Below are 15,814 nucleotides of genomic sequence, written 5' to 3' on the forward strand. Positions count from 1 at the left end.
AAAGCAAGGACTGTCCCCGAAATCGTTGATGCAATTTGTGATTTTATTCTTGAAAATTGCAGAATTTCAGCAAAACATGTGGCAGGGATTGTTCACATTTCTCTGAAACTTGTCAGTAGCGTAATTCATAATGACTTGGGCATGTGCAAGTTTTTGGCATAATGGGTTCCCAAAAATCTGTCAGGAGATCAGAAGAGTGAAAAAGTGACGGCATCAAGGGAAGTCTTCTATTTTGACCGCAATGCCGATCAATTTCTATCACGAATAGTAACCATTGTCGAAATATTGTTGTACCATTACGATCCTGAAACGAAATAACAGTCAATGGATTGGTTTTCCCGTCACTTCAAAAAGTTCAAGAGACAGAAGTAGGCTGAGAAACTGTTTCCAACATTCTTCCGGGATAAGGATCGAGTCGTACTTATAGACTACCTGCTCAAGGTTCAGACATTTAATACAGAATCTCTACATTAGAAAAGTGAAAGAAAAATTGAAAGTGCAGCGCAGCGGAAAAGAAAGGAATTCTGTTCCTTCAGGAGAATGCATTTGTCCATTAAGTACTGCAAAAGCAACTAACATTGCGTGATCTAGAGTTTCAATGTCTAGATCATATTTCCTGTTCCCCAGATTTAGCTTCATCTAACAATTACTTAGTTCCCAATCTCAAATAACACTTGAAAGGACGCCCTTTTAGATCTAATAAGAATAATGCTACGAACAGTGGTGTGAGGGAGTCCCCAGATTTTTTAACTTTTCTGCAAAAACCTGGAGCACCGTACAAGAAAGTATCTCGGGAGAAGTATGTATATACGTAGAATATACCTAACTAAAATTTCATCATTCCATGCACTCCTGGGTTGGGCTGAGAACTTTTTAGGAGCTCATCGTAAATTATTACTCAATATGATAGACGTCACTCATTGCTTTGAAACAAAATAACTGAGAGAGTAATAATACATGCCAATTACTAATTAAAGATCAGCATTCTGACAATACATTTTGTTGGGAGCCAATGAATTTAATACCAGATTTTTATTATTATTATTTGCATTAAAGGAATGCACAACCCTTTATATCTCCTCCAAAAATTGAGCTCTGGTACTCGCAAATTAAGCATTTTAAGCCCATCCTATGAATAATGAATGCTGAGAACAATGTTTCAGAAAAGAAGTATAGAATCTTCAAATAAAACATGTGTAACTGAAAACTTCAAACCTGAGTAAATATAAACAAGTTATTTCATGTATATAATATAATTAATGGTTTTACCTATCTTTTGTTTCTAATCAAAGTTGATCCAATGCGAAAACAACAAGTTGACCAGCTCTACTGTTGTTATTTGCTGGACACAATGAGAGTTCTGTTTTCAGTTGAATCGGATCTATAATGTTGCTAACTCTCCGAACAACTATGTTGCCTAATATCACTGTTCGAAATCACAGATCGTAAGAAAGAACTATAACTAAAATTTACCGGAAAAATCGCTAAATTAGAAAGCAGAAATATCGTGAGTACCCAGACGCTCTAAGATAGAAACTTGGGCACTAATTCGCCACAAGCAAATGGATGGATAGTACAATTTGACATGAGATTGGTTATGATACTGACGTATAAAATACTACAGTTTGTAGAAGGTTTTAAGATTATAGGAGTCTGGGGGGGCAGGAGTAGCCACTAGGGGGGCGCTCGCCCCCTTGCCCTCTCTGGCGTCGTCACTGGATAGAGGACCTTATGCAGAGTCGTTCTGACGCTTGATTAGTGCCACACTAAAGAGTTCGACTAACATATGTTTCCTGCAGTAATCAGGTCTTTAGTATGACGCTAACCATACGACAAAACATCGCAACATTAGGCCCGGAGTGTCCTTTTTCGGGAAAGTAAAAAAATTAACAACCGGTTCACACGAACCGGCTGAATGACATCATAGCTATTAAGGGAGGCCATAGACGCACACACTTGCATGACCAACTTGCATGAAAGATTTGTTTCATCATGCATGCTGAAGAATTTTTGCCCACATACTTGCTGTCCAACTTTTGCCAACCTACTAGAACAGCGTTTCCCAACCGGTGTGCCGCGAGGAAACCGAAAGAAAATTATTAATTCTATAGCAACCAAATTGCAAGGCAGGAACAAAATGTATACTTTGTATTTCACATTACTATGAATTTCTACCATAGAAAAAATTACAGTAATTGTAATATATTATTCTACATCTATTACTGTGTAGCAGACAGTATTTCGGCTCGTACACATTTCCACGGTTAGCTGCTATGTTACGCTTCAATTGAGAGTCATACTAACATCGAGAAATGGAAGCTACTTGTACGGTACACGTCAAGTGAACGTTTGTGGAACACTCATTCGCAAGTGAATGATAGGACAACACTTTGTTCAGCAGGTGTGTTTTGACTTCAACGCATCGCAAGCTGTGTGATTGCAATAATCGGTTCGAAAAAGAAAGCGTATTTTTAAAAATCTGAGTCCTATATTTCATTGCAATTGTTTTCTATTTTAAAATTAGAATAAAAAATAAGAATAATGAGTTAGCATAAGGAAAACCAGTGTTCGAGCTTGCATCTCTGTGAACAGATGATCAGTAATCACAGAAAAAAAATACCATGCAAATAATAATAATAATATCTATAAGTGTGCCGCAAGTATTCAAGCTACACACGTAGTGTACCGCAAGTTGAAAAAGGTTGGGAAATGCTGAATATTCAACGCATTGGGGTTGAATATGGAGGAAGAGTCACGTGATTTCTTCCGCTTTCGCGATTGGCGGACCTAAATATAAAACAACCAACTTGCCTCAACGAGTACATACACTATAAACATGTATGAAGAGCGGCAAAACCGTCATGCATGTTTACAGAAGATTTTGAAAACTTTCGACATGCATGAACGATACCATACACGATCAACTTGCTTGTGGTTTTATAATTTTTCATGCATATTGGAAGGTTTCTTCATGCATGGGTCTGCGTATGTGGATTCCTTTACACGTAGCGTCGATCGACATATACAGTTTCACATATACAGTTTATGTAAAAGCATGTTTCTCAACCTCAGATGGTCGATTGCACAGACAAATGTCAATTACCTCTCTGCTCTCCCGAAGAGAGACCCCTGCTTTTACGCCTCCTCTAGATTGCTGATCTCGAAAATCTGGATAATAGAAAGTAAGTGGAACCACGAGATTACATAGTTTACTTGCCAGAATTAATATAAATTTGTAATGAAAGAATAAGCGAGAGGAAAGATACTATGAAGTTTGAAAGCTTGTGATTGCACCAATATTTCTAGATCTTTGTCAGTGGTATTATATAAGTGTAGTTATTGTTATCTGGCAGCATTGAGCCGCCGCAAATTTGTTGTTGCTCCGGTAAGCAATTTCATTACTGCTTGTGCGTGAAGTTGAGAAGTGGGTGTGTTCTATTGAAAAATAAAACTGTGATTATGAACTAATTGTATTCAGTAACTTAACTTCTGTCACTAAGGTGAAAACAACCTGCTTATTGAAATAAAGAATAAACCTAGTGAAATAAAAAAATGGATCTGAAGGGAAAAGTGGCTTTAGTTACCGGTGGTGCTGCAGGAATTGGTAAAGCATATTGCGAAGAGCTGTTAAGATACGGTGCAAAAGTTTCAATTTGCGATATAAACACAGACCTCGGAGAAACACTTTCAAACCAGTTGGCTGCAAAATATGGAAAGGGGGAAGTTTTGTTTTGTCAATGTGATGTTACAGACTACCCACAGTATGAAGAAGCTTTCCAATCAACTTTGTCATTTTTTGGTCGTTTGGATATTGTAATTAATAATGCCGGTATTTTGAATGACCGGTTTTGGGAGTTGGAAGTTGATGTGAATTTGAATGGTGTCATTCGTGGTACTCTCTTAGCATTTAGATTTATGGGCAAGGATCAAGGAGGAAGGGGCGGTGTAGTTATAAACACAGGTTCCAATGTTGTGCTGAAACCGTATGTTAGTATTCCGATTTACACAGCTACTAAACATGCTATTATTGGTTTTACACGAGCGTATGGAGATCCATTTCATGTAAATTTGACGGGGGTCAGAGTAATTGGAATCTGCCCTGCAGCTACAAATACAGGACTAGTCACTGATGTCAAGAAGCAGCTTTTGTCTTCGGAATACGAGTCAGCTTGGAATAAAGATACCGCAGGTAATGTTACTCAGACAGCAGAACATGTGGCGCGAGCACTGATACAAATTCTTCAAAAGGCGCAGAGTGGGTCTGTTTGGATGGTGGAGAAAGGACAGCCTCCATATCAGATAAGTTTTAAGTAAGGTAGTGTTTCAACGCTTGTCAAAGATGTTAATAATTTGTGTATAGTATTTCATAAATTGTTTCTAATACCGTTGCTCTGTGCTAAACTGTTTCAGTTGAGTTTCAAATAGTTGCTTCATTACACATGATGCATTAAATAAATCAGTATTGTAGACAGTATATTTCAAACAGTTTGCGAAATTACTCATTCGTCTACTTGCGTAGTGTAGAAAAATGATTGACTTCCGAAGACGATGGTCCAATAAACCATATCTACAAGGCGTAGAATAGACATTTGTATGCATTTTTTTTTTCTCCTGAGTATAAGGACATAACTTACAAAGTATTTGTCAAATGATTTTTTTTCTAAGTAATGTGTGAACAAATGTAATCTGCCATATGGGTGATTGTCTTTGGAGATATTTTTGATTACCTGTAGCAATGTTTTCTGCTACATATGTTGCTGTAATGGAATATTTGTTGTGCTCTCTAGTCAGGTATCCATCCATTTGCTCCGTTGTAGTTTGCTTCCAAGAACGATCGTTATGTTCTTGAATATGTGCAGATTTACAGTATAGCGTCAGATTAAAAAAGAAAAGGTTTTACTTCACTTTTTGTTCTCTAAGACATTGGTACCCTTATTTCTCTGACACATGCCCAAATTATTGCGTGCAAACTGATGTGATTCCGTACAGGTATAATAACGCGTCCGAACAAATGTCATTAAAAATATATAAAAATAAGGAGTATGTTTAGTACAAGGGGTCCAGAAGCACGTAAAAAACACAAAATTTACAGGAGAAATGAATGATGCAAATACTTAGACGTAACAGAACGTGACCAAATCTAATCTAACCTAACCTAAACTAACCTAATATTAGTATAAATAAGTGAAATTCTATTTTTTTTTTTTTTTTTTTTTTTTGAAAATTATGCGGGGCCACTACACTATTATAACATAAATTAAACTAAACTAACCTAACCTACTCTAAACTAACCGAATATGAACAGAAATTACCAAAATTGTAACATTTTTTAGAGAAAAGAGCTGGACCCCTTCTGCTAAACATAGGCCAAAAATAAAGCCTTTTTCAATTTCAATTCAATATATATATATATGTATATTGTGCAGAAAGCACTTAGCTACCAACTAGTGCTAGGTTATCTGTAAAAAGCACGTATGGAACCAGATCACTGGTGTGGAATCCCGAGAGCGGGGAAATGTTACTATACGATGTCTAACATCCGTGATAACGCATAAAAACAGCGCACTTGTCACACTTCCGCATTAGTAACTCTATAGTTGTGAACATTACGCGCTCAGAAACTTGTGCAGAAACACTCAGCTGATGGAAATTAATGTTACACACTGTTCTTTGGTTATCACCCACTCATTTTAACTGTAGTATGACACTTTAAAGGTTTATCACTTGTAAACATAAAATATTGGTTTCCTGCATTACGCGGAAAAGTTTTGCAAATGCAAATTATACCGCAGGCAATCTTCTTCTTATGGGGCCGCGGTGGCTCAGTGGTAGAGCGTTCACCTCTGGTGCTTGCGGTCTCGGGTTCGATCCCAGTCCCCGCCAAGTGAACTTTGTGGTGGACAAACACCGTGTGTGGGGGTTTTCTCGGGGTTCTCCCGTTTCCTCCCACTTTCTTCATTCCACCATTTCATTCATTACTCATCATCACCGTCTCCTTTAGCCTAACCGGCATAACCGTGGGACGTAAAACTGAAATCTTCTTCTTATATAGAATTCCTCATTTTAACTGTAAAATTACAATTTTTATGACGGTGTATTGGAAATCTGCACTCTTGAATATACGGAATACCAAAATTCATGTCGGCCTCCAGTAGTTATAGTTTTCAGTTAAATCATGTTGTGCTAATGTTTCATATTCGCCGACTACCATATCAAAAGACAGTGTAAATACTGAATAAAAGAACCGTACCTTTATCATAAACCAGTTTAAAATAATCAAAGAATGACAAGTGTAAGACTGGGCCGAGAATGAAGCCGGGTTTCATGTTTACCGCAGCAGTGAGTTAAACGGTTTGTTACCTGATAAGTCACATATTTCGTCTCTAGTGTTCGGTTCTCAGCTACGTGGAAAAGTGTGTGGCAGGTAAGCGAGAGGATTGGAGACGGAGACGCCGGAGACCTGGATTTCACTTTTCAGTCTTTAGAAAGAAAAGAAAAATTATATATATATATATATATATATATATATATATATATTCTCACTTGTAAAAATTGGTATGAGTTTTTTCTTCGTTTATTTAACATTAAACTTATTAGGAAGTTTTGAAAGCTTCCTAGTTCGTAAGCTGTATTGCTTATTGTAGAGTCGATTAATGGCATTACCCATCTAGATATTTACAATTAATACAGCTACTATGCAAGAAAATGTTAGTGTCATTAGTAGGTTTATCTTTTGGCTAGTGAATTGTCTTAATTATTTGAATAGTCATCCAAATAAGGTTCCTTCCAATTGTTACTTTCCGATATTTCAAGTGCTTCACCTGGCAATTTTCGTCAGTCACAAAAATTATTAGGTATATGTCTGAACGCAAAATCAGTCACAGAGCTCCTTCATGGCTAATCGGTTAGCGTACGCACCTTTGGTGTCGGAGACCTGGGTTTGATTCCCGGCGGGAGCTCATGTGGTTCGGATTCCATGTTAATCAGTAGGTCCACGTCTGATATAGCCTGTGCTGAACGGAACGTTAAATTCAAAATCAGCTCAACTTAACAAAATCATTCATGCGTAAATTTGAGGCAGTGCGTTTTAAGATTGAAGCAACAACAGTAGATATTGATTATTTTTACCACGAAAGAAAATGGTGAAGATCGTAGTTAAAAAAGGAAAGAAAAAAAAACATAGAATATTGTCTTACCACTAATTACGAAGCCTAATATTTCCACTGCATTTTAGTAACATGCTTACTCCGATTCAGAATTGGTTCGCAGATCAAATTTTTTCGAACCCTGTGTATGTGTATGCATTTATGGATGTCACTGGTGTTGAAGAATAAAATAAAATTAATCTATTCTGTTGTAGTAAAATATAATTCGGCTACTTACATTGTGTTCTATATGAAATTTGCCCTAAAACACTTCACACAGATTTTAATTTTATCAGAAACTAAATGTTATAGTGATAACTCGTGTTTGTTACAAAGAGCACCATAATGTCAAACATATATTGAAGTGTACATTGTGAACTCAGAAATCGATTGTTAGTATTAATATTGCGTCAGTGAAGGCGACTATCTTTCTGTGTGAGATTTTAAAATATTGATTTTGGACGGTGGTTTTAAGATAAGTGAGTTTAAACTCATTGTAAGAAATATGCTTGTGAAATCTAATTGTAGAAGTATATCGAATGGCAATCCAATTTGACATATCCGAAAATCAAGATCAAATATGCTGTAACTGGTACTCACGATTGAATTGAATGTGTTCGAATGTTTCTGTTATGTTTTGGAAATTGCCCAGGTAATCATTTTGCTTACTGATAACTGTAGTTCCTCGTAAAACCTTGCACTTCCAACTGTCACTCATCTAATGGTGGAGTAACAAACTATAATATAAGGAACTCAATTTGTATAGCTTTTTTGTTTTATAATGCCAGCTCATATTGGCGTTTCTATTTTCATTCCAATGTTGTTTGCATTTCTCTGTTACCGCCTTCCATTCCTTGGTCAACCAGCCCCTATCTAAATTCAGTTTTGGATGCCTTAATCAAACAAACAAATTTCCGAAAACAAGTGTCTTTCTATCATTGTTGACCCCAAATAAAATTACTAAATCATCAATATTATGTTGTGTTTCATTCGGACATTTCGACAGTGCCGAAACCGGGCTCCAGGGGAAAGCCGAAAACTAGGAAATGCAAGGGTTTTCCAGGAATGAAAGTCATCTGTAAGTAAAGTGACAGTAAGTATTCCGGAGCCTGTTAATATATTGTTTCAGGGAAATTTCGTTATCGTGAACGTAAGAATATTGTTGGACTTTTGGGATTGCGTTTTAATCAAAATTACGATTACTGGTGGATGTGCATGTAGTTTCAGATTCCACGTTAAACTCGAAAAACATAAGCAATCAAAGGGTTTATTACATTTACATAAAACAACATTGATCAACAATATGGTAACCAGGCTGGCAGCGTGGTTCAGGGGTCTCAAGCGATCACAAGACCTGTTTGGTAGGGTTTTGAATCACACTCAGGCATTGAGTTATGTATTGTTTTTCTTTTCGTTTTTAAACTATGAAAATGAATATTAAAACCGGAAATGGTAAATTTGTACCTATTTTAGTAGAAAGATAAGGGTGGAGATTGAATCTCTTCTTGAGATTGTGAATCGATTGAGTTGCCCGGTGGCTCAGTGGTAGAGCGTTCACCTCTGGTGCTAGGGGTCCCGGGTACGATCCTGGCCCCCACCAAGTGAACTTTTTGGTGGACGAACACCGTGTCCGTGGGTTTCCTCCGGGTTCTTTCGTTTCCTCCCACTTTCTTCATTCCACCATTTAATTCTTTCTTATAATCACCGTCTCCTTTAGCCTAGCCGGCATAATTGAGGGACGTAAAACTTATTCATTTCATTTTCATTTGTGAATCGATTAAAAAAGAAGTCTCAATCGAATACCGCTTTTCAATGAGGATCAGTGTTAAAACCGAAAATGGTTGATTTTTATCACTTCTGGTTTGAATAGGGGATAACCAGAGGAGATGGAACCTACTCTTAGCACGCTTTTATTTTATTTTATTTTATTTGTTTTAACCTTCTGTCAACAGACTGATGGACAAGGCCGTTGTATAAGACTTCTAACTATCGGCATTTAGTGAAATGAAAATAGAAAATTTTGAGTTTAACGTTCCACGATTATGGCCTTTAGGTTAACGGAGAGGAATAATTGATGAAAGTCAATGAATGTCAAATTAAATTTTTTTACTCCCCTCTGGAAATCGAACCCGAGAACACGTGTACCTAAATCGATATTTAGTGTTTTAACCGAAAGTGATACTAGATTGCTTCCGCTTCATTAGAAAGGACGCAGAAGGAACCTGTGTTTGGTACACTGTATGCATAAAATAATAATAAACTTCTCTCTATAACTATTACGATTTTTGCTCTAAACTGATCAACGTTGAAACCGAAAATGGTAAATTTCGGTTTAAATAGACGGTTAAAAGAAGAGATGAGATATTAATCTATATATAAAATCATCATATCTTAAATTTGATTGCTCTAATATTTGTCGATAGAGTTGAGTTGATTGTGAGTTTAACGTCCCTTTCAGCAGCGAGGCTATATGAGACGGGATCTACTGATTAACGTTGAGTCCGAACCACATACGCTTCCAGCGGGAATCGATCCCGGGTCTCCCACGTCAAAGGCATGTATGCTAACCGCTTAGCCACGGAGGAGCTCTGTCTGTCGATAGACGGACGGCTTGTGTCTGTTCTGTAAGACTCTGTATTCATAGCGTAGTTTAGAAGTATAAAATTGAATTTGCATTCGGGCAGATTGGTTAATGTATTCTTAGTTTTTCCGCAACTTCTGAACCTGGAAAGATGAAAGATCATCATGTAGCATGTTATGTTGAAACAAAAGAATCCCGAAGCGAGAATAAAAAAATGAATTACTTAAAAATAATTAGTAAAAACATAATCACAACACACGCGAAATTACTTTATGATCTGTTTATTAAAATAAAAAAAATACTTATTGCCAAAGCACACAGACTTGTAATAACAGTGTACGTTTCGGAAGAAAATAATGTTCCTTAGCAGACACGTCTTTTGAAAAGACTAACGGTAGTGGAACTAAATCTGGCTGCTTACATTCTCCCGAAAGCCATTACACTATGGTATCTTCCTTTAAAACGCTTGATCAAGTATGGAGGGGAAGAAGGAGAGATAAAATAGATAAAGCAGAAAAGCATCCAGCTGGGCGACTCAGAACTACCAAAACTCAAGTCAACCACTTTCCTGTTTCTAACCTTTTTCATTGTTTTTTTTTTTTTTTTTTCTGTTCTCCCTACTTACTTCTTTCTCTATATTTGATGAAGTGTTTTAGCGAACGTGCTGTTATTTGTTTTTGGTATATATTCGTTTGTTGGTTGGGTAAGTGAAGTTTAGCGTCCGTTTCAGCATCCAACAAACTCGTGACCCCGTTCACGAAAGATGCGTGACCTAGCGACTGGACCAGCGGCGAGGACGTATCTATTCATGTTTTTTTTAATAAACCCTAACATCCTCGTGTACCTCCTTTCTTTTTCGTATATATATATTTGTCCGTGGTGACGGAACAACTGTTCCGAAAATTATATTAGATGCTGAGAACGGCCCACTGTACCCTTTCGTTCTGCCCACCTGATCCGTTATTGGAAATGTATTTTTTTACGTAATCTCTTAACTTTTTTTTGGGGGGGGGGGGAACTGATTTTACCTTAAAAATATGTTTGCGTTGGAACATCCAATGTACGACCGAACATTGAGAGACGAGTTCAAAACTTCAAAGATAAAATTTCCCACTAAAATTGTAAATAAATAATTTTTTCTGCTTTTCTGTAGTAAGTAAATATTTTGTTTACCATTATAACAGTGTTTCTGTGGCTGTATGTTACTGTACGATGAACAGATTTCTCCATTAAATATGGCTATTCAGTTCTTGTGATAATGTTATACATTGTGTCGTACGGCCCAAGTGGTAGTTATATTCTGTTATTCTTTTAAAATAATTTTATGCAAATCTTTTACGTATGATGGTCTAGGATTTTTCAAAATGATAAGGTAAAGCTCTTTGAGAATGTATTGTTTTTTGCAACACTCCGAGTAATAATGTAAAGCTAGTCATCGTTGTTATTTGTTAGTTGCAAAGGAACTAGAATTTGAGTGCCAGTTGCTAGATTACCTTTTTTATTTTATTTTATTTATTTTCGCGTTCTACAGTGTAATAGATGGTGTAACGTTTAATATGTGTACTTAATATGTAATACTATTGTAGAACAAATGAACAGTAGTACTTAAGGAAATGTGTAGACATAGACAATCACTGCAAAGTTGGAAAGAAAAAGTTAATATTTTTTCCCTCCTAAGTTGCGTCCATTTCTTTCGGTGTTCATGAAGTAGAAGTTATAAATTCGTTGTTATAAAAAAGGATAAACTTATAACAACCATTGATACTAGGGTTACCTCATTGGGAAAATGATAATTTCCTTAGTTTCGGATAAAAAGTCTTTCATAGACAACTTTTAAGGACCATGAGTAGAGGGGACTTAAAAAAATACTTTTTATTATAGTGTGTAAGAGTTATTAGTATGTTGTAGTTTAGATACGTTAAAATTTTATACATTTGATACAAAAATTTATTGTAGTTTTGACATTAACATTTCTTCTTTATTACAAGTTGTGTGTTTCCATTAGCCCTAAGATTTTAATGTTGTATATATATATTGATGGGTTTAATATTTATAACTGCATTTCGTGTTACAAATTACTGTTTATGAAGTGTTATATGTAATGTGTTTATATATTTAATGTTGACTCTTATGGATAACATGAGAAAAGAATAATCTCGGTTTTTGCTAAAATTTATGTCTAAGCTTTTGAGTTGTTAACGCTATATATATTAGGAACGTATAAGGAGGTGAAAGAAGTTGGAAGGTGCTTTACAAAGATGTTTAGAAGCTTCTATTTGAATTGTTCTGAAAGTGAAGTCAAGTTCAAAAGCCTTCTACTTGATTTGTTCTAAAAGTGAAGTAATATTTGATTTGTTTTGAAAGTGAAGTAACATTGAGAATCTGCTGCTTGATCTGTTGTACAAGTGAAATATTGTTTAGAAGCTTCTACTTGATTTGTTCTAAAGGTCAAGTAATATTTAGAATGTTCCACTTAATTTGTTCTAAAAGTAATATTTAGAAATTTCTACTTAATTTGTTTTGACAGTTAAGTAGTATATTGAATGTTAAAGACAGTTTCAAGGCAAAATATTGGCTAAATTGTGTAGCATATCTAAATGTAACCGCTTACACATGTGTAACTTTGTTTGTGTAAGATAATTCTTAACAAGTTGTTTCGCCACTACTGTACCCAGTCGTCTACGGCGTTGGGCATTCGCCATTTTTCCTAGTCAAAGTTGGAAACAGTAAGTTTAAGAGTTACTCTTCTAGGTATAAAAATCATAATGCTAGAAATAAAATATTTCTTGTACTCATTAAGGTTACCAAGTTACTGTGCTTCAAATGATACAGATGCTATTGCCATATATTTCTAACATGTACTAATAACTTATTGTACGGTGTGCTTATATCTAGTCACCCAATAACGAGTGTTATTAACTGTATATTTGTGAATTTCTAATAATACCGTTAAAAAATAACATATATAGAAGTTAAACCAACGGTGGTTCTTAAATGCTTTGATCTTAGTTGCACGGGAAGATCTTTTTAATTTCGTATATTTCGTGCAGTTGTTATTAAAAGCACTTCATTTGTGAATGTTTGAAATTAATGTTTCTGATTCATTTTTACATGAGTTTATTTACGTCCTTTGAGTGCCTTTAATTTAAAATAAAATTTGATAATTTATTCATTAGCATATAATATTAAGATGAGAGAAATTGCTAGACACAAGGGTTGTAAATAAAGTAATGACACACTGAGGAGTTCTAAACGGAAAGTCTGTCTGCGGTTGAAGGCTAATAGAGGCGCAAGTCATATTTGGAGCGACAAAGTAAATGAGTGTAGAACAAATGATGGCAGATCCTATACTAATTATGATGCCTGATGTAAAACTTTTCAATATTTCCAAATTGAGCTAGCTGCAAACGTCACCATTAAACCGCAACCAACAGTGACGCAACTAGGCTAGTTACCCGGGGCAAGAACTCAAGTCCCCCCACCTATCAACCAAATCGAAATGCTTCCCAACTACAAACGATGACCTGTTATTGGCACCGCACAGTAAATCTCCTATTCCATTTTTTCTTCGTGTGGTAAAGCATGATTTTTAAATTGCAGTACATAGTTTAATTTTTAGTAGAAGATAAAGTACCAAACTAATTAGTATTTGATTGCCAAATAATCTGAGAGTAGCATGCTTGACATAGTATTATAGTCTTATCATTATAACTCCAGATCACAATGTTTCTGGAATTATATCGGGATGTCCATAATATGTGCAGAATGAATTAACAGTCTGTTGCTTTAGAATAGAATATTTAATTATGACAAACCATCAAGCTGTTGTCTCGAATATTATACTCGGACATTTTGCAGGTATCTTAAATCGATGTAAGTTAAATGAAAACATAAAATACTGGAACTAAAATTTAAGCCCCGTTTGACCCTCCCTCCCCCACACATCTTTAGTTACGTCACTGGCAACAAATCAATCAATCTAAAGACTGTTGGTAGCTTTCAGTAGTTTCTATATATTTGGACATAGGTTTAAAATAAAGCAGGTGATTCCATTGAATTTTTTAAAATTATATTGCTATGACCTCACTACTTCATTTCCAACCCTATTAGCACAGTTTCTCAATAAATGATAGCGTATTATTGACAACAATAAAGCATTCAAAGATCATTGTTGTTACATATAAAGTCAATACTTGTTCGTGTAATCGTGTAGATCATGTTCTCTATTATTAATCATATATATTTGAAATCAATATTATTTGAAAATGGTGACTACATAATGAAAAAATAATATAATGATAATCGTACGGTAGAAAATTATTACTATATGTGTACCATACGTTTTTTTTTTTTTTTTTTCTGATTCTCTTAGATACAATTGCTGGTGATTTGAACGCAAATTATTTATTATCATGGCTTTTATTCCATTCGCATTAATTTTCAAAATATTTTAACTAAATAAACTAAAAAAAGAAATGTTGATGTTCTATTCGTGTTAGTTAAACTGTTGTTTCAAAGACAACTAACTGACTACCTTTTTTTATCATCCAGGTTCAGCTCCAGTTCTTTTCTTTCTATGGCACCTTTTCCACTACTATTGTTTCTCTCTCCCTTTAAAAAAATCCTTCTTGAATTAAACATTATTTTCCTAATTATTTTTATAATATTATCAGAGCCGTAGCTGGGAGGGGGGCGAGCGGGGCGGTCGTCCCGGTCGCTGATAATAAGAGGGCGCCGAACGAGTAAGAAAAAAGAAAAAAAAGTGTCGGAAATGAGTAAACGACGCGTCGCCCCAAAAACGTATTGGCGCCCTATTAAATCAATATTGTTGCTGGTTTGCAAAGAAATAGATTTGTTTAAAATGTTCTTGCTTGCGCCGCTCGCAACCCAAATGTTTCAATAAGAGTCACAACAAGCTTTTACTTATTACCTTAAAAAAAGTTATTATGTATGATCTGCTAATGACGATGTGATATTCAAGGTGCCGAGAATTACCGGTATTTATAGTCTACGCAGGAGCATTTTCAAAATCAGAAACGGTCAAAGCCTGAAATACGTGTTCGGCGTTTTTGTGGTGATGAATTTACTTAGATAATCACGTTTTTTGTACCCAATCGGATTTGTCATGACGATGAGAATGAAGGCCGTGAGACATTCGCAAACAAGACTCCTTATGAATTTTCGGTACATTACACAAAATACTTTTTACCGTAAAACAATCGAAATTAAAATGCTATTTGTCTGGTCACATACAGAATAAAATTACAAATATTACTATTATTTACAATTATTATTATTATTATTATTACTGGAAATTAATGCTGTCGCCCATTTGGAACATTTTAAAAACACATAGTTTCTAATGTGTAGTAATTTCATTTCTGGTGGATAGTATGAAACGTAAATTTCCATAACTATTCTTCAAATTGATTTGTATATAACCAAGGGTAGCTTTATCAAGTATATAAAAAAAGACCAAAATAAGCCTCTTGAAAATAGCTCTTATTTGTAAAAGAATACATAATTATCGCTTTTGGCTTTGCAATGGTCTATCCAAGCAGCTAGATAAAAATTATAGCATAACAACAAAAGCTGCTTGTCTTGTATGTAAAAAAAGGAAAAAGAAAGGAAAGCTTTTTAAGGTAAGTACAGGGTGGTGTCGAATTCTAGTTCGCCCCGGGTGCCGAAATCTCCAGCTATGGCCCTGTATAACTAATGTTTTTACCCGTTATCCTTCTGTTTTTTTTTAATTTTTTTTTTGTATCACCGCTGCAATAAATTACAGAATTGTGCGATCATTATTGTATAAATTTAATTATTACATTTTTGTTTTTCAATGTGCAATAATAAGATATTGTTTGAACGTTAAGTTTAATTTTCGATTTATAATATTAACTTTTTCGATGATAATTTAAAAAAAAAAAAATTTTTTATTCATTAATAAAATTTTATATAGCAACAAGTGTAACTAATGTTAGTTATTGCCTTTGGAACAGATGGAACATTAAAAGTTTTATTTATTTAATTATATAAACATATCCGTATAGGTTATGTGGAAACCTATCTGAGAGTGTTTCAATATTCAGTA

At 35.1% G+C, this 15,814-nt stretch overlaps 1 long non-coding RNA gene and 1 pseudogene across 4 annotated transcripts in view; both read left to right on the forward strand.

The window, feature by feature from the left end:
- LOC145676115 (uncharacterized) overlaps window positions 1–15,814 on the forward strand; it is a 357,332-nt gene that overhangs the window by 272,387 nt on the left and 69,131 nt on the right. The gene's annotated exons all lie outside the window — the stretch shown is intronic.
- LOC145675499 (15-hydroxyprostaglandin dehydrogenase [NAD(+)] pseudogene) lies at window positions 3,373–15,353 on the forward strand (annotated as a pseudogene).

Source organism: Thermobia domestica, chromosome 18 (assembly GCF_964235325.1).
Source record: "Thermobia domestica chromosome 18, izTheDome1.hap1.1, whole genome shotgun sequence".
NCBI lineage: Eukaryota > Metazoa > Arthropoda > Insecta > Zygentoma > Lepismatidae > Thermobia > Thermobia domestica.